Raw genomic sequence first — 26,422 nt, forward strand, 5'->3', positions numbered from 1 at the left:
ATGTTACATGTGACACTGAAGGCTGGAGTAATGATGCTGAAAATTCAGCTTTGGCATCACAGGAATACATTATTTTTTTAAAAGTATATTCACATAGAAAACACTATTATTTTAAGTTGTAATAATATTTCACAATATTACTGTTTTTTCTGTATTTTTGATCAAATAAATGCAGGCTTGATGAGCAGAAGAGACTTTACAGAAGAGACAAAAACATTAAAAATAGTAATGTTTCCAAACTTTTGACCTGTACTGTATATATATATATATATATATATATAAATATATATATATATATATATATATATATATATATATATATAGTATATAATATTTTTAAATTATTTATCTTACAAGAAACCCAATGTCATATTAAGATAATACGTTTTGAGTGTCAGTGCTTAATATCACAAAGCACTAAATATTGCATCATTATTGACAAAGGCGATTCAAACCTCCCCATGAGTCAATATTCAGATGGAACACTACAGTAGCAGCGAGTCAGTAACGGCCTCGTTTCTGCTGCTGGTGTCTTTGCATGTTCCAAAAACTTGCTTATGGCAGAATTGAGGAGGAGGATGATTAATCACTGGACAGATATTTGTGACACTGATTCAGAAACTGACCTACATTCTGAAAAATGCTGTGTTTTTTTCAACCCAACTTTGGGTCAAATATGGACTAACACAACTTTTGGGTTAAAATTTTTTAATTTAAAAACTGAAACAACAGCATTTTTAGAGTTTATGACCCCTCTCACCGCACCTCATCAGAAAAGCTCAAAGCTCATTCATAAAATATCGGTTGATCGATTTATTGTTGCTGAACATAATAGCATTAATGAAAAGAATAAAAAAGAAAGCAGTGAAAATGCACTCTATGACTCTGTTCCTAATGATTTAATCAGCCGCTCGTGTCTCTGATCTGACTGTGTGCTGCTGTGGATCATGTGATGATCATGTGAGTGCAAAACAGACCCTAAAACACACAGCAGTGTGGGAGAGGAAGATATTGTTGTATATACACACCAACTCTGCTTGGTTACTGTAATTAGCTGAGTGAATAGTCAGGTAAACATTCACTTTAGAAAGAGATCACAATCATTTGGAATTAATCCTAACAGTATCACACAACTATTAAGAATAAGATTCTAAAGTTTAAGTTTAAAAAAAAAAACTGGGGGGGAAATAGGAATTTCAGTTTTACATTGTTTAGTCATGCATCACGAAACCAATTGATCCAAAGAACAAATATTGATTTGGTGGATGGTTCTTGACCTCAGACCATCAAAAGTCAATCATTTAAATTGAAAATAATTGTTCAAAGAAAGAAGACACAGCAAAACACGGCCATCTGCAGCTGGACTGAACCTACACCTTTACTTTGATTTTAGGCCACTTTTTAGCGCCACCTGCTGTTGAACACGCGAACCATTTTTTATTTTTTAAATTTTTTTATTTTAATGTTTTATAATTTGTGTGTGTGTGTGTGTGTGTGTGTGTGTGTGTGTGTGTGTGTGTGTGCAAATATTTTTTTCTTTTTTAAGCAATCTTTATAATTTGAGTTCATACTTAAACTGCATGTATGTATGTATATATATATATAATAGTTTTAGAAAAATGTTTAGAAGAATTTATCCACCTTCACGAAATGCTCGTCAAAATTCCCATTTCATAAGTCCTGGAGCTACTTCCTCTTCCTGTGCATCAAGAGATGAAACGAGTCAGAAAGCACTGAAATCAACACCCATAAGCTCTGACATAGTGTAGTGCTTTTATTTTAATTACTCAGAGGCACAAATTTCACTCAAAGGGAGATTCTTCACTACACACTCACGAGTAACGTCCTACCAGAGTCTGTGACGCTCGCTGAGAGCTTCTCATGACGCAGATCTCAGATCAGTTTATGAGCAGAGAGCAGCCTCACGGTGAAGACACTCACCTGACACACATTCACACAATCAGTGCATTCAGGTGAGACACACACACACACACCTGGGATCTTCTTTCAAACAGACGGGGTTCTGAAATGTCAGACGATTCTTATTATAAAAAAAAACAAAAAAACAAGCATGACCCATCATACAACACTGGACACGAGTAAAACCATCACACACTGTGAGGTAGCGTGACCTACGAACAGACCCAGACAGAAGATTTTGAAGAAAACATGGATTTAAACATGGGTAAAAACATTAAACATGATACAATCTGTAAAACTTAGCTGAAAATACTCAGTATCCATCTATATACAGTATACACATACCAGAAGTATTTAAAAATCTGAGAATCTGGAATTTTCAAAATCAAATTTAAACCTGGAAATAAACAGTTTTAGGAATTTAAAAAGAAGCATGTCATAATCTATTTAATGTTATAATGTTTCAATGTTATTTTATATATATATATATATATATATATATATATATACATATATATATATATTTGTGCGTGTGTGTGTAACTATAATATATTGTTTGAATTATATACAGTATATATATATATATATATATATATATATATATATATATAGAGAGAGAGGAGAGAGAGAGAGAGAGAGAGAGAGAGAGAAAGAGAGGGAATTTTAAAAACATTTTAAAAACATCTTATTTTCCTCCGAGATCTCAGAGTTTTGTTACATTTTCTAAAAATATTGCAATAAATTGTGCCAAAAATTTGCATAGAATTTGTTGCACAGAATTTAGAATTCTACGCAGAATTTGAATTCTATATAAGTCCACAGAGCTAACGAGCGGGTCTGTCTGTGATTAAACACACTACATGAAGAACTCCCAGCAGCCTTCATCATCATCATCCTCTGCTGTTGTTTTATTCTGATAATTACATTTTGATCTCCATATCTTTCAGTGAGGTCACAGATGACACAAACACCTCAGTGCATCTTCGGAGAAAGAAAGAATAAAGAAAGGAAAATGTATAAAGTGTATGTTGAATGTTTCGATAACCTTCAAGTCCTTTAAGAAAAAAAAAACCCTTCTCAAAGACAGAAAAACTATGGCATGTAGAATGAACAACATAAATGAACACATAAAATGAAATAAACACATAAAAAAAAGACATAAAATCCCAAGATTTTCCATGTCCTAAAATTCATAATTTCTCCTAAAGGGAAAGACATTCACCACATCCGAGCAGTGCAGAAACTACATCCTCAGAGAACATACGATAAGATGATCTAAGCACATCCATCTGCCTCTACATCACGACACACTGTAGAAAAATACAGTAATAACGTCCTGGTAACAAAATACTGCACCGCTAACAGGAGTATAAACACTGAGACGGACCTTCAGCATCTCAGACCCGCTGAAGGAGCATCAGCTGATGGTGTCTGACCTTCTGCAGTTGCTTTTCATTTATTTTTGGCACACATCTTCCTATAATTCTGAATCATCAGATGCTACCGTTCAAAAGTTTGGGTCGGTAAGATGTTTCAATGTTTTTGAAGTCTCTTATGTTCACCAAGGCTGCATTTATTTGATCAAAAATACAATAAAATGTCAAATATTATTATAATTTAAAATAACTGTCTACTATAATAATATGTAAAAAAAAATAAATTACCCATGTGATCAAAACTGTATTTTCAGCATCATTACTCGAGTCTTCAGTGTCACATGATCCTTCAGAAATCATTCTGATATGCTGCTCAAGAAACATTTATGATTATTATCAATGTTGAATACAGTTTATATTCTTGTGGAAACTGATACATTTTATTTTTCAGGATTCTTTGATGAATAGAAAGTTTAAGTGAACTGCATTTATTTGAAATAGAAATCTTTTGTATCATTAGAAATTAATTTACTGTCACTTTTGATTAATTTAATGCATCCTTGCTGAATAAAAGCATTTATTTATTTTTTTTTTAATCTTTTGAACAGTAATGTACATAACATGTGACACCGTGTCCTGACCAACAGACAAAATCCAGCAAAGTCACAGCCAATCAGAATACACCAGCTGTTTAACATGCAGTGATTTTGGACCAATGAGGAGGGTCGCAGGTAAGTCTGTCAGATATGGCTTACTGCTCATCACTGTATCATCTGATAAGGACACGGTGTGTTCGAAAAAAAAAAAAAAAAAAAACGAACAGTAAAAATAAAATGTAAATCTAGCTAACACTGCTTTGTGATTGTCTAAACACATTAGTTCCTAAACCTGTTTACGTTGAAGTGTGTCATTTCGAAACATAATGACTGTATTCAAACAACTGTTAAACACTCCCCCTATCAGCTATTGGTCAGAAACCGATAGCTCCGCCCCCAAATTCACTCTATTGGTCGAGTGAATGTCCAGCTCAGTTGTCACTCAAACAAAACAAAAACTGCAATTCCGTTTGATGCCACTAGGAATAACACACTTAACCTGCAATCCTAGTAGATTACTATCATTTACTGAATGCTTTTAGACATTACTCTAATAGTAATGCCGTTTAATTTAAGCACTCTCCGTGTTTAACAACCCAATATCGTCATGAACGTCAAGACAGAATCTAAATTTCATTCCAGCTCTTCGCAAAACACATTTATTGCTGAGAGAAAAAGTTTTTGAAGTGCAAATGTTGTGCTGGACGGGTCAGCCGTGCCCTGTCCTTTCATCATACAATTTACAAAAAAATCTAATAAAAAGTGCAAATACAGCTGAAATTAACCTGATTAAACTAATTTCAGCGATTAATGCCAAAATGGAGCCAAAACAAAACCTCAGTACTCAATAATGAGACCAAACATTATGGCTTTTCTCCTTGAACGCTGTTCACGTTAAACATTTAAACTTTTATAATATAAAACCCTCAGTAAGTGGACGACATGTTCGGCTAGTGATGTCTTGATAATGAATAAAGTTATTGCACAATCCGTATCATGAAGTCAGTAAAGTCTTCCGATACATTCATCATCTGCGCTGCATTATTGTTAAAATTCGTTAAAAGTCAAACGTTCCCTTGATATCGTTAAAAAGTGCGTTTTCGCGTCTTGGATATGCCAAACAGCACAAACACTTGTTTTCGCGGCCTGGTTCACTGAAGCTAGATGTTATTTTGGGTCTCAAGTGATTTGAATCGTAGCTAACATACCGTATGCAAATAACAAAGCAATGCAGGTTCGTAATGGAGACGAATGAATCAATATTAAACAGGCATTAGCAACTTAAATGTGTACCTGCTTGTGTGTCGATTAAAAATGCTGAATGTTTTAGCCTTTGGTAAAAACCAAACAATGTTGCACAATAAACAGACATAAAAACTAGCACAGATTGTACGAACAAACCAAAGAAAACAGTAAGAGTCATAAATTAAAGTGTAACGTTATGGATCGAGCCATCGCTCGTCTCGTTTCCTTCACGATGAGTCTCTTCCTCTAACGAACGCAGCCGGACGTAACGCCGCTAGCTTTCTCCGTGACGTCCGGTTTCGCTTTGGGGAAAACAAAAACCAGAATTCCTGCTGGCGGGGCGTCGGGCAACAGTCCGCTTTATGAGTATATGGTGATGACTTCACGACCGCCGCCACGCACCAACAGGACCCGGTTGAGACCCTCCATCAAAACCTCCAGAAACTCCATGTCTGAGTCGCAGCATCAAGGATCAACATGGTGCATGTTTTTCTCTCCAAATAACGCTTCCAGAGAAACATCTTTGTGTAATAAGAGAGATTTAAAAAAAAAAAAGACAAAATTAACCAGATCATACAACACAACACATATTAAAACAAAAAATAAATATTGGTATTATTAATCATAAATATGATGCTTAATCTAAAAAACCATAAAAAACAACTACAAAAGAAGTATCGTCTCAAGAGACTATTATAAAACAGTAAATATACTAATAATCAATAATTTATTAGAAATAAAATAATAATAATAATAATAATAATAATAATAATAATAATAATAATAACTATTTCCTTGAGCAATATAGTTATGTAAATAATGGAAATAATAATAATAAATAAATAAATATAAATATAAAAAATAAGACATTATCTAAAATTTATTTTAGTATTATGTTTAAACTATTATAGTTTTAATTGTAATTAATATTTATGTGTGTTTTGGTTTTACTATTTTCAGTTTTAATTTAAATTTTTGTTTAATTTTTTTATTACTTTTTTATGTGCTTTTGTCTTTTTTATTATTATTATTTTTTTTAAATATTACTATTTTAGGTTTAATTTTTTATATCAGTTTTGGTTTTACTACTCAGTTTTTCACATATATCATATTTTAAGATTAAGTAATTTTAGTGCTTCAAATTAAACTTATTTCGTTTATTGCTAAATTTGGTTTAGGTTTTATTAAAATATTGAATATTTGAATTTATTGCTTAACAGTTTGTGTTAACGGTAATAACCTCTTAGTCAAATGTGGCTCATCCTCTCAGATTAGAGATGTAAATGTGAGTTTTGTGAGTGCACAGTTTGTGTAAGGATACAGTTTTCGTCGCCGCCTCTGCTCTTGGGTGGTCCAGGCATGTTGAGGAGCACCAGATGAGCTCCTTGAGACTTATTGACCACCACTTCATTGAGTTTGACGGCCGTGTGCATGCAGCGCACATTAGACTGATTCCCCTGGCGGCACACTGGGGGTTGGGGGGGGTGTGTTCCTGCCCCCCCCGAAGGGGGGGGGACGGGCGAGGTGGGCGGGGGGGGGTGGGGGGGTCATGTGATGAGGACAGAAACAAGAAATTAAAGTCAATATTCCTTGCCAACAACAATTAGCATTTAATGAACTTCTTCTATCTCTCACTGTCTACTTTTAATATATATTCAGCACTTGCCAAAGCACAGCTTTTCTATTTTATCTTTACTGTGACATCTGAGTTAAATGCAAAAGACTCTATTATTACAGTGATATCTGATTTTAATGGTCATTCGTCAGTGGTCAAACATTTGTGTATAATGATGCTAAACTGTTGTAACACATCATTGTTGCAGGACAGCAGTGCTTATAGTTAATATGGCGTAGCTTTTACAGTGCTCCTCAAATATAAGGTATGATAATTACTTATGCACTGCAATTCAAGCATCATTTACATTAGTAATAATAATAAAGCCCTTTGGAGGTTAGTGAGCACAGCATCCAGATTTGACATGCACAGCATATGCACATGCCCTTAATAAAAGCATAAATGATGACATCACAAATACACAAAAAAAAAAACAAACAAAAAAAAAACTTGTGCTCCTCAGCGCCACCTGGGGCCAGTCAATAAACTACAGAAAATATACCGGAATAAATGTTGTGAAGTTCTATAAAAGTTATACTGTATATAAAATAAATATAAATAGACAAACAATGATGACAATAATAATAATAATAATAATAATAATAATAATAATAATAATAATAATTATATATAATATTAAAATAACTATAATAATACAAAATTATAATACAATTATATTTATTATAATATATCAATTTATAATAATATTTTTTATAATCAACACATTATTTTATAATATTAAAACAATTTATAATAATAAAATATATTTTTTATAATAATAAAAATATTTTTAAAAACAATTTTTAAAAAAAAAAAATATTTCAAAAAAACAAAAATATAATAACAACAAAACATTCTATAATAATAATATTAAAAAAAAAAAATCTATAAAAAAAAAATCATCATTGTAATTTTGTAATAATATTAAAATTATTTTATAATAGTAAAATACATTTTATAATAAAAAAGAATGTTTTTTTTTTTAATGGTAATAAATAATTTTTTAATATTTTAAATATAGATATTATAATATCTATATATATATATATATATTACATTTCTGAAATGATTCCTGGGCACAACAGGTGAAGGTGAAGCACAAATTTTCTTGCACGTAGCAAAAATTGAGATTAACATGCTGCACATATCAGCGTCTGCCGCTCTCGGGACGAGCGGTGATGGATGTGAGGGAATGCTGGGACATAAACACACATGCATGCTTATGCACACGTTAAAGCTCATATAAACATGTATATGCTTGATTAATCCAGTGTGCTGCAGGGTTTGTAATGGGACGGCTAATATACACATACAGACAGACAGACAAAAATACAGACTAAATTACACATAAATACTACCCAAATACCCACACAATCACTAAAAAAAGAGGAAAACAGGACAGAACAATAGAGACAGGCTTAAACACCCACACTGAAAGATGAAAACCATCACAGAAATCGCTCTGAGCAATAGTGTCTATTAACAGCTTTTCATAGAGTCTGTTTGTCCAGCATGTTTTTTGAGATGATTCTTCTGAAATCAATTATAGGAAAAGAGAATCTTGACAAAATGATGTTCGGGATAGACTTACACGAACCTTTAGATCATATTTCAGAAGAAAGTAAAAGGAAAAATCATGCAAAATAAAATTAAACTATAAATAAACAAATATATAATCTGCATAGACTTACACTAACCTTTAGGTCATATCTCAGAAGAAAGTAATATGAAAATGCATGACAAATAAAATCAAAAATAAAGTGTATAAACTTATAAATCTAAACATGAGGATATAAACAATGAAATACCTGTATGTATTACAATTCTGAGAATTTAGGAGGGAAATGTGCTTAAATTTCATGAAAATAATGTCATATTCTTTTCTTTATGCAACAGAAACAAAACACTTTCATCTTCTGAACTGAATCATGACCTACACGTTCTAGTGAGATTGCACTATTAAATCATTAGTGTTTATCACTGAGAGGAATATTACTGCTGATATTATATAAAGACCAAAAACATGTCAGTAAATCTCCTGGCCAGATATGAATCTATGAAGAGACACATGGTGGACGTGTGAGTGTTACACATGATGACACACTGTGGTCATGCAGATGTGACAACACACACATCAGATCAGCACAAACCATGCAGACTGTGTCCTGAAACAGAACAAGCCACCCAGCCAAAGTTTTGAACATGAGACCATGTAGAACAGACCTCGTACAGCTACCCGTCAAAGTGTGACCGTGAGCGTTTGAAGCACCAACCGTTACAGAGTCAGTGTGTGTGCGTGTGTGTTCAGGTGACTTACGGTTTCATGTTGAACAGATCTCGTACAGCTACGCTTGCGTTGGGCTCTCGGTTGCGTGTTCGCTCGGTGCAGAACTTCTCTTTGGTCCAGGTCATGTGGACTCGCTCCGGCGTGGCGTCGCTATTGTCGTTTAGAGCCGCGTGAGACGCCGTGTTTCTGTCGTGGATCAGCTGAGCCTGTGACGTTATCACAATCACACATTAAATTCATAAAACAATGACTTATTTTTAATTGTCTAGAAACTGCTTCTTTAATTATCAAATGCATCTATATCAAAGATTTTTAAATGTGTTTTTAGATACATTTTAAGAGCACCAAATTAGACCTTTAAAAGTAGTGTAATAATGTTTACAATGAAATATTAATGTCATTAAAATTATAATTTTCGGTGCGCACTGCGATCTATATTCAAGCAGAATATGTCAGATTAATGTTTTAGCTGTCTGCTATGCATAACTGCATACATGCGGCTATATTAGTCTGTAGATATGCTGACATGCAGTAAAACCATGCATACAAACCAAGTAATGTAAAATTGCAAGCAATGAATAACTAGATAAATAAATAAATAAATAAATAATAGAATAAATACTTTAAAGGATTTTATTTATTATAGTAATAAATGAACTACAAAGAAACATGAGGAAATGAAAGGGAAAATAAATAAATAAATAAATAAATAATAGTTTATTTTTTAATTATTTTATTTTAACAAACTAACCTATAGATAAACATAAAAATATAAAAATAAATGTATAAATATAAAATAAATTTCAATTAAAATAAAATAAGAAATAAATTGTAATTATTATTTTTAAAACTAAATATAAAGAAACATGAAAGAAATGAAAGGAGAAAATTATATAAAAATTAATAAATATAAAATAAAATAAACAAATTAAAATAAATAAATAAATTATTTATTTATCATTTATATATTTATTTAGAAATATGATGGAATGAAAGGAAAAATAGAAATGAATATAAAATAAAATAAAATATTTTTTATAGTTAAAACTAAATACAAAGAAACATGAGGGAAAAAATCAATTATAATAATTCAAAAAAAAAAAAAAAAAAAATAATAAAAAAAAAAAAAAAGAGAACATAATCGAATAAAATAAAATAAATTAAATAATTTAACAACTTAAATAATTGTAAAACAAAAATAAAATACTTAAAGTTTTTACCCACACAAAAAAATATAATATATATATATTTAGAGACATGATGGAATGAAAAAAATGGGGAAAAAAAATAAAATAAAATAAATAAAATTACAAATGAAGTAGTCATTATTTATTATTATTTACAGTTAAAACTAAATTCAGAGAAACATGAAGGAATGAAAGGAAAGGGGGGCATACACATTCACAAGTGTTGAAAGATGGTGGTGCATGATATGATGACGTCCACTGACACATGCATGATGGGAAGAGGTTTCTGAATGGAGGAGCTTAACACTAATGCTATGAACACATAAATCGGCATAAGAGGACAGTGAAGCGATGATTCTACTCGTCTTCTCGGCTCTGTGATCCAGGGACGGAGGTTTTGGATGCGGTCTTTGTTTTCAACTCACCTCGTCTGTTTTCGTCAATCTAGATGGGCGTTTCTGGTTACTTGACGGCCGAGCCTGTGAGCGCCGCTCTGGTTCTTTCACTCTCGAAATAGTAGCTCCTCGACTCATCCGATGATGCTTTGAATCTGAAGAGACTGTGTTCCCAGATAGCAAGCAGAAGACTGAAAGGGACCACAAGTCACACAGCGCCACCAGATCCCACCTTATTAACCACAGATATTCAGATGCTTCAGAATCTCAGGAAGAAATGTCTGGGACATTTTCACCACTAATTAAAAAGAAGAAACCATATATATATGTGTGTGTGTGTGTGTGTGTGTGTGTGTTTGTGTGTGTGTATATATGAATGTATATATATATGCTTTATACTGAATGTAGTTTGCAGCATGCTTCATTAAAAAATTAAAAATTATATATATATAAATGGGGGAAATAATCTAATTTTCATTACAGTTGCCTATTGACATTAGTTTAATATTTAAAAAACAACTTCTTTAAACAAAATATAATTTTATCTATTATAAATATAATAATATATAATATTATAAACAAATAATTATTTATTATTAAAACACAATTCTTTAAACAAAAGATGAAGTTGTATATATTATAAATATAATAATCTGATATTAGGATATATAATTATAATCTCATAATAATAATATTTTTTTTTTTATTTAGAGTGAAAATATTTGACATTTCTTGATATTTAGCAATTAATGCATTAATGCTAGATATGCATTAATGAAGATATGTTCAATGGCATTATTCCTTCAGCACAATGCTCTGTTACAACAGAAGGGTTAGCGGTCATGCAAGCCTCACCTCTCGCTCTCGCGCTCCGGTCCTCGACATCTGCAATCTGCTTTCAGCCATCTGTGAGCGCTGGCTCCATCACCACGGCGTCTTCTCGTAGGTGAACGCTGATATGGACACTGTCATGCGGATAAATGACTAAAACACAGAGAAACCCTCTCAGTTACACCAGAGGAGCAGCCAAAACATAAACATATCAACAATGAGCAACCGCACACAGACAATCAAAAAGCTTTTCAGTGAACATTTTTAGCTGTGTTAAAAAATAATAAATGACTACTACTGCATAATAAAAATAAATATCATTTTTGACTATTGCATAATAAAATATTATTTACAAATATATATAAATAGGCTACATAAATTAATAATATATAATAAATAAATAATAATATAATAATTCCATAATGTAGCATACAAACATAATTATAATAATATAACAATAGAATAGCACAAAAGTAAAACATTATAATAAAATAATAAATATATTAAATATATTAATGACTATCAACTTAAACACTACTACCACTAACACTACTACTAATATAATAAGATTGATTTGAGTGATAAAAAAAACACAAAACACATTAAAATAATATAAATATGGTACAATAGCATTTGGTAAGTACATAATTTTAAAGCATATTATTAATCTAATATAACAAGGGGTATATAGATATATATACCAATATATATATATATATATATATATATAAAATGAATACTGTATTATATTTTGCATAAAGTTCTGAAATCACCCCCGTTTAGATCACAATCACAATAAATAAAAAAATATACCCAGTAATAAGAATAAGAATAATAATATGAAGCCATTATGTAGATGTAGGCATAAAACATTAAAATATGCAATAAATAAATATTTAATAAAAGGAAAAAAAAAAAAAACATAAAAATTATTTTTTATTGGCTATAATATAATATAATATAATATAATATAAATATAATATAATATAACATAATATAATATAATATAATATAATATATTTTGCGCATATCCTATTTACACACAGCAATCACAATAAATGACACAAACACAAACACACACACACACAAAACACCCAAAAAATCATACACAACAAAACCAACTTTAGATCCTTATGTCAAGAAGAAGCATCTGCTCACCATTTCCACGACCTCCACCTCAGCATTCAGACGGAGATGGTAGAGGAACATCTGCAGGTCTTTCTTCATCTGGATGCTGTTGTCGTCCAGCTGAGCCACGGTGAAAAATCGCATCTTGCACTTCCTCCAGACCTGAGAAAGAGTATGAAAAACACACATACAAAGGCGTTCCTCTAACCTCATTTTAGAGTTGTGATTAAAAGAGGCGTACCTTGTGCTGCTGCAGCAAGAGCGGCCAGGAGCATCAACAAGCCTCCGTCATGAGCGATCCACCACGCGTCGATGGTTCCTTCAGCGAGAGGCGCTCCTGATGAGGAAGCTGTCCGTTCTTGGCCATGGCAGATAGGGCCTGATGGGCAGGCAGTGGTCTCTCGGATGGTTTCTGTGGAGGAACAGATCACACGGGTCCTTCTTTACGCTCGTCGAGGTTTCTTTCTCTTTAAATGAGTCACAGCAGCACGGTTCGGATGTAAAGTCAGACTCAAACCTATGAAGTTCCTCCAGGACTGCGGGTCGTTGGATTGTTTCCAGTTCGCGGGCCAAGCCATCAGAACAGAGTTGTGCTTCATTCCTCCGAGTCCGGCTGACTGGATGAGGTGAGAGAAGCCGTCGCGCAGGTTTGAAGACACCACAACATGACAGAAACCCTTCGTCTTCTCTGCCGCCATGGCTGATTTGATGCTCTACAGTAGTAAATCAAATCTTTAAATTTAACAAAAATCAAAACATCATAAATTTCAAACATTAATGATCAGTTCTCTCTGTGGCCACTAGGTGTCAGTATGAGATCCTGCTGCGCTTCACTCTGTTTACTCAGAAACGTTTGTCCCCTAGGTACTCATATTACAAAAGCTGTTTGTCACCCCTAGGATGATTTTTAAAGACAAAATATGTTTAAAAAAAAAAACAAACAAAAAAAACAATCTGTGATTCAAGCTATAATAGATTTAAATTCGTATTATAGCGACTCTTATTAAACGCTCAGTAAACTCTTATTAAAGTTAAAATGGCCAGAATTTAAAATAAATAAATGTATAATAATTTTTTTTTTTTTTTTTTTTTAGAATTTTAAAGGGTAGATAAGATTAAAAAATATAAGAAATAATTTAAAAGTATGTTAAAAAATATAAAATAAAATATAAAAATATATAAAAATAAAATATGTTAATGTATTAAATTAATAACAAAAATTATAAAAATAATAATATGAGAATTCAGTTATATGTAAAATAATAAATTATAAAAATTACATAGATAACATAGATTACATAGATAATCACTTTAAACTCTTATTATTGTTAAGATAATAAGAGTTTTAAACTAATTCTGTCTTGTTTTTAGAAGAAAACACAAAATCCAGAATCTACCCACAAACAATAAATAAATGCATAATAAATAAATTTAAAGAGAAATTCAACCAATACATTAAACGAACGTTTTTGTCCCATTTTGTGAAGTACCTTAAAAAAACAATCAGTTATTCTAGTATTAAAGAGAAGAAAAATATGTTTTAAAATTATATAAATTATATAAAGGAAATTAATGATTATATGCACTATATAAATTATTAACAACAATAATAAAAACCATAAATAATAAAAATTATAATAGTAAAGTAGATAGAATATTAAAATATATAAAATTTTACATATCTAAAATACCCACATACCTACTAAAAACAAAAAAAAAAAAAAATGAAACAAATAAATCAAATAAACCAACCATATCAAATCACTAAATAACTAATCTCCAAAAAATTAATTCCAATTCAAAAACTTGTGTCATTTTTCACCTAAAAGATCAAGTGTTCAATAAGCAGGAGGCCTTTATTTGAGGAATCTTTTTGCGTCACCTGTTCTGCTCTTCCTTTCATGTTCTGCTTCTTTTTCTGGCTCGCAAACGGCTCACTATCTATGTGATAATACGTGCCCACTCCAGCACCGAGCCCGATGGTCAGACCTTGTGCCTGCTTTCAGCTAGGTGGTGAAGGACTAGAAGCCGAGGATGTTTCTGTTTGACAGCTCAGAGTTCAGTACTGAGCAGGCCTTTGGCGTACAGAGCCTGGGACAGCACACAAACAGAGGACATAAACATGTCGAGTTGAGTGTGCTGAGTGTGAAACTGCATGTAATGAATTTAAGGTTGTTCAAACACACACTGTAATGCATATCTTTTCATAACCACAGTTATAATTTGATTAATACTTACCTATTCATGATTACAGTTTTCATAATGCAATGCGTATGTGTTTTAATGCTTTATACTCTTCAAAAGTGTAACTTTGTATAGTATGTATAATGTATTAGTGGGCATCAGCACCTTGGTTTCTCAGTTATTTCACGAGTTTCGGAGACAACTGTAATAATACAGTAAAAATAGAAGGCCCGGTGGAAAAGATGGTGCAATTGGTTCTGAAGGTTTTGCGCGCTCAGGATTTAAGATTAAACGACCGACTGTCAGAGGGTGTGATGCTTTTCCAGGTGAATGATTTTTAACCTGAGGATAAAAGTCAAAAAGACAAGCTCAGAGGATGTGCTATTAACATTAATGATTTATTCTTTGTTGAAAGAGTATAAATAAAAATCCCACTAAGGTAATTTTGATTGGGGTAATTCTTCTAAGGTGCAGCTGAGAAATTATTTCACAAACATGTTACTTTAGTAAATATTTAGACTTTTTTATATGTATGTATATATATATATATATATATGGATGTATATATATATATATAAATATATATATATGTATATGTATATAAATATATGTTATAGTTTGTATTTATACCTATTTCTATATATTTTTATAGACATATGCTGGGGGGGATATATATATATGTTCCTATGGTTATCCTATAGCCAGTCTCGCTCTATGTGGGTTTTCATACCAGTTATGCTGTTTTTATACTTTATATATCCCCTTTTTCCCTATGCTGTTATTGTTTATATGTGTATATATATATATATGCTATATAACATATATGGTCTATTATTTTTAACATTTTTTATATAGCCTTGTAAATAACAATAACTGGGTCCGCGTCGCTATCTTTTAATTTTTAAATACAGTTACAAATTAACCCTGCATTTATAAAATTATAAACTGCCCCCTGGCCCTAATCTAATTCCTTGATTCAGTTCATCACACAAAGGCACAGTGCAAACACTTTGGGGGCGTTGCACATCTCAACGCATGCAAATCCACTTAAAAAAAAAACAAAACAATAATATTGTATTTATATATATATATATATATATTTATATAAATATATATATATATATATATATATATATATATATATAACATATATATATATATAAATAATTTTATATAATTTTAAATAATTATATAATATATAACTAATTTTTTATTTTTACATTTTATATTTTTCAAATATTTTTAAACATTTTTTTGTACCTTTTTTAATTTTTTTATTTTTTTTTAAGCTTTAGTTATTTTGTGTATTTTAAGTTAAAAAAAAATGATGAAAAGAAATGTCGTTTTGGCAGCTAAGATGAAATACGGGTGTTTTTTTAAGTTTTCCCCTCTTGATTTTATATTGGTTGGTTTTAAATTTGTATATATTTCAAAAGTAACAAAAGTTGATTCTTTTTTTTTTATGATTTTTAGTCTTTCAGTTAGCAAATGACCTCTCCCCCTCCTCAAAGAGTTGATGGACTTGAGAATCATCATCACTTATCAATCAAAGAAAAACTCAAACACTTTGGCTTGAAGAGACACAGAAGGCGCTTTAGAGTGAGAAACTGTCCAGGTTGATGCTCACAGATGGCCGCAGAAAAAAAACCCCAGCCTCCGTTTCTGCTGGCGTGGATTAGAGAGAGAGCGCTGTGGTAGGGATATGAACAGATTTGACCTCAATAATAACTGAAAGGACGGCTGAAAGTTTCCCCCGCAGCTCATTGTAGACAGGTTATTAATTTTTATCATGAAAGATTGGCAAAGGACCTCTGAGAAAAAATCCAACACTGATTGTCGCTGGATTTACCACACTCAGTAGAGCGGGTGAAGGTTAAAGGAAGCTGCGTATAGAACATGTGTTGACTGAGATATTTTGCAAAGATACTGTACTTTATCTCCTTTGCGGTTGGCTTTAACTGATTTTATTTTTCTATGTGTCTGTTTGTTTGTTTATTTATTTTTGTTTGTTTATACTAGTTTGTGATGTTTGTATCATTAAGATTGTTGTGAAAAAATAAATAAAGTATTTTTTTTTAATTCACTGAGTTTTCCATAAACACAAAACATGTAAATACCAATTTTTATATAAGGAATGAATCAAAAAATAATATAATAAGTGTTAAAAACAATGTGAGTCAATATTTTTAAATTTAACCTAAAAAGCATTGTGTAATAAAGTGAAAACTACCTTTCGAAAATTTAGGGTCAGTAAGATTTTTAAAAATGTTTTGAACTTCTCTTCTGCTCAACAAGGCTGGCATTTATTTGATCAAAAATACAGTAAAAAATGTGAAATATTATTACAATTTAAAATAACTTCTTTCCATGTCAATCTCTGTTAAACTGTAATTTATTTCTGTGATGCAAAAAGCTGTTATTTTAGCATCATTACTCCAGATTTTCAGTGTCACATGATGTCTTCAGAAAAAGCTCATTTCTAATATGATGATTTACAGGAAGCTCATTCAGTCTCCGGGGTTTCAAAGTGTTTCAAAGTTTTTAACTTTTATATCTTTGTTAAAAATTGTTATACATGTGTATAATTTCATTTTTCTTTCTTTTAAATAAAATTAAAGTTAAAAAAACTGTAACGTCATAAAAAGGAAACCCCCTATAAAAAGAAACTATTTTTTAAAGAGAATCTTTGTGAACAATTAAAACCCGATTGTTTTTCAATGTCACGTTAGATAAAATAAATGCGTCTGGGTGCCTGAATAAAAGTATATTTTTTAACAAAAAACGAAGTCCTCATCTCAAACTTTATATTTTTTTTTTTAGGTTTATTATTGTTATAAAAAAGGTAAGAAAGAGAGGTATTAAAAGGTTAATTCCCCCTCACATACATTTTTAATGTGCCTTTGTGCGCGTTCGCCTTGCCTCCAGCTTGAATATTAAAACTTGTGTTGTAAAATTCCCATGTAATTTGTTAGTTTAAAAAATGAATTTTAACTGCGGTTTCCGTGAAGTGCCCACTCCTGAATAAGGTTTTTCTGAAAACAACAGATAGTCCTCTAAAAACTCACGCGGTTTTCCAGTTATTTTTTTTTTTTTCAAGTCACTTTGTGTTCTGCCACCCTGTATTACAGTTTTCAATTTTCCCCCTTCACAAAAATAATTTAAAAACCTTAGATGCACTTATTTAGCTCTTCCAAGGATTACAACTACATGTATTTGTAGAGGCATCCCAGTTTAAAGATTTTCGCCACCAGAGTTTGCTGTTTTTTCCGGAGTTTATTTAACTTCAGTCAGACACAAAACTCCCTTCCGCTAGAACGAAAGATCCTGAGGAATGTCCCAGTATAGTGACTCCAATTTCCAATCTTTCAATACAAATTAGCACTAAAATACATTTGTTTTTTTTTTTTTCAATTAATTTTTTAAATTTTTTTTTTTTTGGAGACATTTCTGTCTTCCCACCCTCTGTCAATTATCTACTTATACATGAACCAACCGGCTTTTTGGTTTAATAAAAACAAAATTAAAAATTTATTTAATGAAGATGCACATTTATTAACCAAAAATGTCAGGTCACCTTATATAAGCAAGCCTCTCCTAAGTGAATATTGTAATTTGAAAAATTTTCATTTCTGTTGTTTTTAAACCAGGTCATCCAATTCACACAAAACCCCTATTATGTTACTACCAAGGCTAAATTTTTGTACAAGTTCCACATTTTTGTATAAAATTAATTAACCCATTAAACGGGAAAAAACCCATTTGAAAACTTTGCTTATTTTAAAACCAAAAAAACCAACCACGCTTGTTTAACAACCAAAAACAACCTTAACCCAACGTAAACAAAACCAACATTGATACAAAACCCCCCAATTTTTTTTTCCCAAATTCAAAAAACACTAATCTTTTCTAGAGTTTTGAACAGAAAAGTTTAATACATGTGGTCCCCTTCATCACAATGGGCAAATGACACCTACCCATGTTACAAATTTCCATGAGAAAGTTTTGGTTGTCCAATAACCACCAATTCACAACGTGTTGTACAAATAAAACAGGTGAGGAGAAAATCTCATTCTTTTTGCACCCCCAACACCCAGTGGGGACCCCATCCCAATCACCAACAAATAAGTCCCCCCAACAGGATAAACAAGCTCAAAATCAACCAACAGCAAGGGGGGAAACACGCCGGAAACACATTTTTGTGTTTTGTTCAGCACCCTGGGGGGGGGGGTTAACAAAACCTAATAACCCCCCCCCACCCCCCCCCCCCCTCCCCGCCCCCCCCCCCCCCTGGGAGGGTTAAAGGGGGGAAGAGGGAAAAAAGGGGGGGGAGGGTAAAAGAAAAACCCCCCCCCCCCCCCCCCCCCCCCCACAGGTGGAGGTCCCCTTTTTATGTTTGTCCCCTCACCACCTCACCCTCGTCCCAAACTCCGGACACCTAAACTCACCCCCAATGAGAGACGGTTTCTTACTTTAATGCTTAACTGAGAAATAAGGTCTTGATGTATAAAATTAGCCCTCTGTGCCAATTAAATATTTCACGTGTAATATTATAAATGTTGTCAAATGTACTGATTTTGGTACTGAAATTGTAAAAATATGACGATGGCAGCATTTGCCGCTAGCATTTTGAGCGGATTCTTAAACAGCTCTGATTGCAAGGCCATATTTTTAATTGTTTAACAATGGGGGCCCTGGATGTGTATGTACATACTTTAAATAAAACAACACGAATGGCATGTGTATAAACCACGGTTTTCAACGTATGAAGGGTGACATTTTTGGGAGAAAACAAAGTGAACAAAAGAAAAACCTCCACCGAGACGCCGAATTAGTCCATTTTGTGCATATTCATTAAGGAGACTGGGTTACATAGGATTGGACATGTGAAAAAGGGCTCATCCAAACACATGTCCAAATTACTCTAACATCAAACAAAAAATACCAGACAAAATGGCACTAAAATAACAAGGGTAGTTTTAATAACCGACTATATGAGGGAAGAAAATGGGTTCAGTAAGATTGTTGGGAGTAATCGATTAGAATTCTATTCATCAAGTAATCCTGAAAAAATATTTATATCAGGGAATAGGTTCAGAATTTCAATACATCAAATAATCCAGAAAAAATATTAATACCACAGAACAACATAACAAAACAAAAAAAAAACAGAAAAAAATCTATCATGGTTTCCTACAAAAATATTGGGCACAGCACAACTGATTTCACATTGCACTAATTCAGAACTGTTTTCTTGAGCAGCAAATCATCCTATTCGATGTTTCTGAGATCAGTGACATGAAGACTGGAGTAATGATGCTGCCCTACAGCTCCCACCGCAGAAATAAATTACAGTTTAGACATATATATCAGATACAATCGTTATTTAAATTATAATAATATTTCAATTTTTACTGTATTTTGATAAAATATAAATCGACTCATTCAAAAATCTTTTTCGACCCAAATAAAGCCATGCAAGCAGATGGGTTGTGTCTCTCACCGTGCGTAGTATTGAATCGCGGTCTCCAGTTACGCCGTCCTCCGCAGCTGTCCCTGCAGAAGCACAGGGCAGATTCATCAACGACAGATAACACATGAGGAAGGAACCGAGGAGAGACAACACACAGTCAAACATCCCACAGCTCCGGGGTCAGCCACACTGATCGAGACAGTCACAGACATGAGGCCTCACCTGGCCAGGCTTGGAGCCACGGCGTTCCAGAGAACTGCATGAGAACTCCCGGCTTCACAGGATCACAGCCGTCAGAAGAAGAGCCCACGTCGGCTCTCCGTTGGCCTTCCCATGACCAAACACCTGACAGACCAGATGGCACAGTCACAGTGGATGCTTACGTGTAGAATAACACTGAGATATGTTCATTGATTCAAAAGACATCGAACATAGTAAAAGTTATTGTTACTATAATAAACCATGGTAATCTGGTATTAACAAACATCAAATACTCTGAAAGCTTCTTATAACAAAACTAAAACTAATAAAATATGTATTTTTTTAGTAAAATGCACAAGTTTCAACAGTAAAAATTCCCAATCAATTTAGAAACCTAACTAAAACTAAAACTAATAAAATATGTATTTTTTTAGTAAAATGCACAAGTTTCAACAGTAAAAAAAAAAATTTTTGGAGACTGAAAAGTTCAAAAAAGTGTTTTTATTGTTAAATAAAACCAAAACTATTCTAATTTTATTTTTTATATAAATTTGATAAAATGCATATGTCCCTGATTCAAAATTCAATAGCAAAAATGAAACCATTAACCCCTTAGCTGCCACCCCAATAATTTAGAGAATGTTTCTGAAAAATGAAAGCCATGTGTCTAAATATGTTATGTTCCAAATTTGAAGTTGATATTTAAAAAAATCGATTTTAGATACAAATTTAGATAAAAAAATAAATATATTTATTTTATTTAGTCGTTATACCAAAAACAGCCCTTGGGTGACACTCAAACTTCATAGAATTTTTTAAAATGCATTTTTCTGTCACAAATGTATAAATTTCTTTCAGAATATTGATTCGATCACAAAATAACCAAATATGGAATCTTGAGACTCAGACTTTTCCGACGATATGCATTTTGTCAGGATTATATAAATGTTTGATTATATAATGTCGTAATACATTTGGTCATATGACACTTGTTTGATTTCAAAATGGTTTCACAGGATGAATTTTGAGTTTTTAAGCTTTCAAATGTTAGCTAATTTATGAGGATTACTAAAATATGTGACAGGGAAAAAAGACAACGAAAAAAAATGCCAAGCTGAAATAAAATATAAATATCAGATGAAAAACTTCAACTTAGATGACTGATTTAAAATACGTTTAATATGAAGTACTGAAATTACTTAAACTTAAAGCTTAAAAACAAAAACTAATATATGACTGGCATATGCACATAAAATTACTAAAACTAAAATTAAAATGAAGCCTGAAAAACTAAAAGCTAATTCTAAATATCATATATTATAGATATATGATATCATAGGATATCAGGCATATCTGATGCGTTCGTACCTGGAGGAAGGGCACGATCCCGTCCCGCGCGATGGCCTGCAGCAGCCGGGGGGCGCCGGTGAGACTCTGAAGCCCCGCCCCACAGCAGGAGAAGAACGAGCCAATCACGATCACCCAGGGCGAGGGCCAGGACAACGTGCCAATCACCAAATTCCCTTTAACAGAGTCTCCAAACCTAATGAGCCACAACAAATAATATATAGGTAAACAAAGGTATTTCTAAATTAAACCACTTTATAATAATACCTTGAGCTATTGAATAAAATATATAAATATTTTATGATTTTTTTTTTTTCCAACACAGCTTGTTGAAATGCATTCTGGGATCCGGGAAGTGATACTGCATTAAAATTTGTTCAAAATTAGGAATCTTAGGAGGAAGCATATTGCTGCCCATAGTATAATGAAAAATTAGAAATTACCTGTAAATTTAACAAATATGATTTTATAATAGTAACAATAATTCAAGCAGCATTAGTATTTAGAATTAAAAAAAAAAATACATTTTATAAAATGTATCTTTCGCTGATTCAAAATTCAATAGCAAAAAGTGTTGTAATTGCTACATAAAACCAAACTAAAAAAAAAAAATTAAATTAACAAATTAATTGTTAATTGAAATAAAGCTGAAATAAAACATAAATATTAAATGAAAAACCAAATGAAAAATAAATAACATTAAAAAATAAAAAATAAAATATTGCTATTGTAAATCAGTTTTCATAATTTAAATAAAGCTGAAATAAAATATAGGTAAACAAAAATATTTCTAATTTAAATCACTTTATACTGACACCTAGCAGTACTGAATGAAGAATAAAAATATTTAGTTTTTTTTTCACTGAAAATTGCTAGTAAATTTCACAAATAATTGCAAAGAAACAGCAAGTAACACTGAATCAAACATGACATTTTGAGGTAGAAAGACTGAAATGTTATTGTTTTGCAAAATTAACTCCAATAACCCTTTTTTTTATTTTTTTTTACAGTGTATCTGTGCATCTTTGGAACAACCAAATGCTGTCTAGGTAGGCAGCGCACTAGGTTTGGGAACAAACACCATCATTTTCCCGTGATTTAATCTTGAGATATTGCATGCTGTATAAAGAGTTGATTGACCGCAGTGCAGAGCTGCTCACAAACAGGCTTCGCACAGAAATCAGCTGTTATTTAAAGTAGATTCCCAGTATGTTTATCCAGGAAAATGAGGATGTTATGAGTGGAAAAGGAGAAGCAGAAGCGCTCACTTGTCTCCTGAGCAACAAAACCTCTAAGAAAACAACAGAACACCAAAAAGCATCACAGACTCTACAGACACACACTAATGCTTCAGGCACTGAGCTTCAGCATTTTAGTATTGATTTGATTATGATCACCGCAAAGCAGGCACTCGAGTTTCAGTACATTTTAGCATTGATCTGACTGTGATCACATGTTACATGGCTGAATATCATATATAAGGTGTCAGGACAGGTCTAGATATCATGATACAGATGATGGTGGTGGCTATGCGGTATGGCGCAGGATGGTGCCGATGGGAATGGACCTCTGAGCGTCTCTCAGATCCCCGGATCTGTTGGATCCAGCCATGATGCCTGCACAACAGAGAAGGACCGAGGAACGATATGAGAGAGTTTAAGAAGCTGAAATAAAATTCTTATCATTCAGATGAGAAAAAATCTGAACTGCTGAATAACGGAGTTGAGGGATACATTACAAATATTCAGAATGTAGCTTTATTTATTGTAAAAGAAAACCAAAACTAAAATATAAATATCAGATGAAAAAACTAAACTTTAATGAATAACTGAAATAAGTTGAAGCTCAGAAATGAAAAAAAAAAAAGCTAAAAATGAAAAAAAAAAAAAAAATCTAATAAAAATGATTAAAGCACATAAAAAAACTACTAAAACTTAAACTAAATTTAAAATTAAATCTGAAAATATAAAAATAAAAGGTAATTTAAAAATATTAATTAAATAAAAAAATAATTATAATTAAAAACATGAATTAATACTATAATGTATACTATAATACTATAAATAATTCTAAAATAACACTGCTTAGAGTTAAATAAGTTTCTGTTAATTTCCAGTTCAAACTGTTCATTTAAATGAATCAGTTTAAAGAAAACAATTCAAAAATGTTCAATGAAAAGAGTTTATAATCAATTAACCTTTTTAGTATATATATATATATATATATATATATATATATATATATATATATATATATATATATATATATATATATATATATACATACTGCAGGTATAAAGGTATATATATAAGCTATATATAGATTATATAAGTGTTTACTGTATTTATTCAGACACCTTGCACACATTATCACAGTTTATTTGCTATGGTTTAGAAAACGGTAATAAAATATAACAAGAACTCAGGAGTTAAACTGTACGGTCAGAAATCAAATTCATCTTTGATAATGTCAAATAACACTTAAGCAAAACATGCAAAGAGTCTGAATCATTTATTTATCGGTTTTACTAGTAATCCACTGTATGAAAAATTTTGGGGTATAATATGTCACAGTTTACTTTATTTTTCTTTCCTCACTTACATAAATGAACTATAGTGTCCTGCACTCACTAGTAAAAAAAATATAAAAAAATTATATCTGGTGTCTCAGCCACTTTTGACTTTATATAAACTGTTTCCTTGTATTCATTTAGTAGAAAAATGCTGATTATTTAGCTAGATGATTTCTGTATTTTCATCAAACACTTCTACAATTGTACCGGAGCACTAAACCAGTCTGGAAGTCTCTGGGGTATATTTGTAGCAATAGCTTAAAATGCATTGTATATCAAATGATTGATTTTTTTCTTTATGCCAAAAATCATTAGGATATGTTATGCAAAGATCATGTTCATGAAGATATTTAGTAAATTTCCTACTGCAAAAATATATCAAAACTTCAGTTTTGATTAGTGATATGCATTGCTAAGAGTTTCATTTGAACAACTTTAAAGATGATTTTCTCAATATTTTGACTTTTTTGCACCCTCAGATTCCAGATTTTCAAATAGTTGTATCTCCGACAAATATTGTCCGATCCTAACAAACCATACATCAATGGAAAGATTATTTATTATAAAATGACACTTAAGACTGGTTTTGTGGTCCACGGTCACAGTTCAACTCAAACGACTGTTTAAGTAAAATGCTCCTCTGAAAACAAAATAAATATTGAGGTATATATTGATTACATCTCCAGCTCTAAAGCTCAAGTCAAACATGCGGGTCTCTTCTGAAAGCTCAGTCCATGTTGTTACAGTAAGGTTATGTCCTGAAACACTATCGCCGTAAGTTTGCATCGCCAGCGCCCTGCTGAGCTGGACGGATCTGAGAGAGCATTCAGATAAGACAGATCACCCCTCAGATCAAACTAGTTTAGCTTAAAGTGAACTGCAGAGAGATCTCAGAGTGAGTAGTAACGGATGTGACGCTACCCGACGGAGGGGAAGTGGATCTCACCACCAGCAGTGTGAAGAAGGTGGTGATGTCATTGGCGCACGCGACGGCATGTATTTGTCCTGGAGATCGATACCAGCCGCAACCGACGGGTAACGGCCTTCTCCACCAGCATCCCAGCAGGACCGTGAAGCTTCCCCCACATGTTCTCTGTGCAAATCAAAGAACAGCTCAAGATCGCACTCGCTTCAACGAAGACAAGCTTTCGTTTCAACATTTGGTTAAATAGTATCTGTATTTGAGAAACCTAATTAATCAAATTCACATCAGTCTGAAACAGGGTTGCAAAACGGTGGAAAATTTCCAGTAAATTTCAGAAATATTCCAGGATTTTTTTTAGAAAATTACCGGAATTTTTTCACCCCTTTGCAACCCTAGTCTGAAAACATGGAATTAAATTCATGGAAATTTATTAGATGTACTCAGAAAAACAGATTTCACTTCAGTACAGGGCTGGGCGGTATGGACAAAATATTATCACAATATAGTGTTTTCCACATCATACGATATCTATATTTATCACAATATTAATAAACCATAAACAAAATAAAGGAAATAAAAATGTAAAATTAATTTATTTGTTCATTAATAAAATCAAAATACAAAGAATATCAAACTGATAACTCACATCAGCAACAAACCCATATTATTTTTCCCTAAATTCTGTGTTTTTTATGATTTAATTTTATGATTTTTTTCCTGAGTGTTTTATGATTTAAATTTATCATCAAATTTATCATAAAAAATGGTATCTAATGAAATTAATGAATGCAACATTAACAATTTAATTAATCTTTTAAAATGTAATCAAATGAAAATAACAATTAATAACAACTATTTTTGTAAAATAAGATGCCGCACTATGAAAAATTATTATTATTATTATTATTATTATTATTATTATTATTATTACACTGTAAATTTTCACCTACTTCAAAATAAAAACTTAAGTTAGTTGTTGCTGTCTTAAATTTTTAAGCTGAACAAGTCATTTGAATTTAAATTATATTAAAGTGACTTAAAATTGGTTTAAATAATTGATTAGTTAAACTGATAAACTTGACTCACCAATCATATCATTTTTTACAGAGTGGCATACAATAGTTATATATTTCTGTAATAATT

General features: G+C 31.8%; 2 protein-coding genes and 1 pseudogene across 3 annotated transcripts in view; 2 read left to right on the forward strand and 1 right to left on the reverse strand.

Moving 5' to 3' along the window:
- LOC109059609 (receptor-type tyrosine-protein phosphatase eta-like) overlaps nt 1-26,422 on the forward strand; it is a 188,846-nt gene that overhangs the window by 50,954 nt on the left and 111,470 nt on the right. The gene's annotated exons all lie outside the window — the stretch shown is intronic.
- LOC122135428 (receptor-type tyrosine-protein phosphatase eta-like) overlaps nt 1-26,422 on the forward strand; it is a 151,351-nt gene that overhangs the window by 45,529 nt on the left and 79,400 nt on the right. The gene's annotated exons all lie outside the window — the stretch shown is intronic.
- LOC109057198 overlaps nt 4,524-26,422 on the reverse strand; it is a 318,686-nt pseudogene continuing 296,787 nt past the window's right edge.

Source organism: Cyprinus carpio, chromosome A24, assembly GCF_018340385.1.
Source record: "Cyprinus carpio isolate SPL01 chromosome A24, ASM1834038v1, whole genome shotgun sequence".
NCBI lineage: Eukaryota > Metazoa > Chordata > Actinopteri > Cypriniformes > Cyprinidae > Cyprinus > Cyprinus carpio.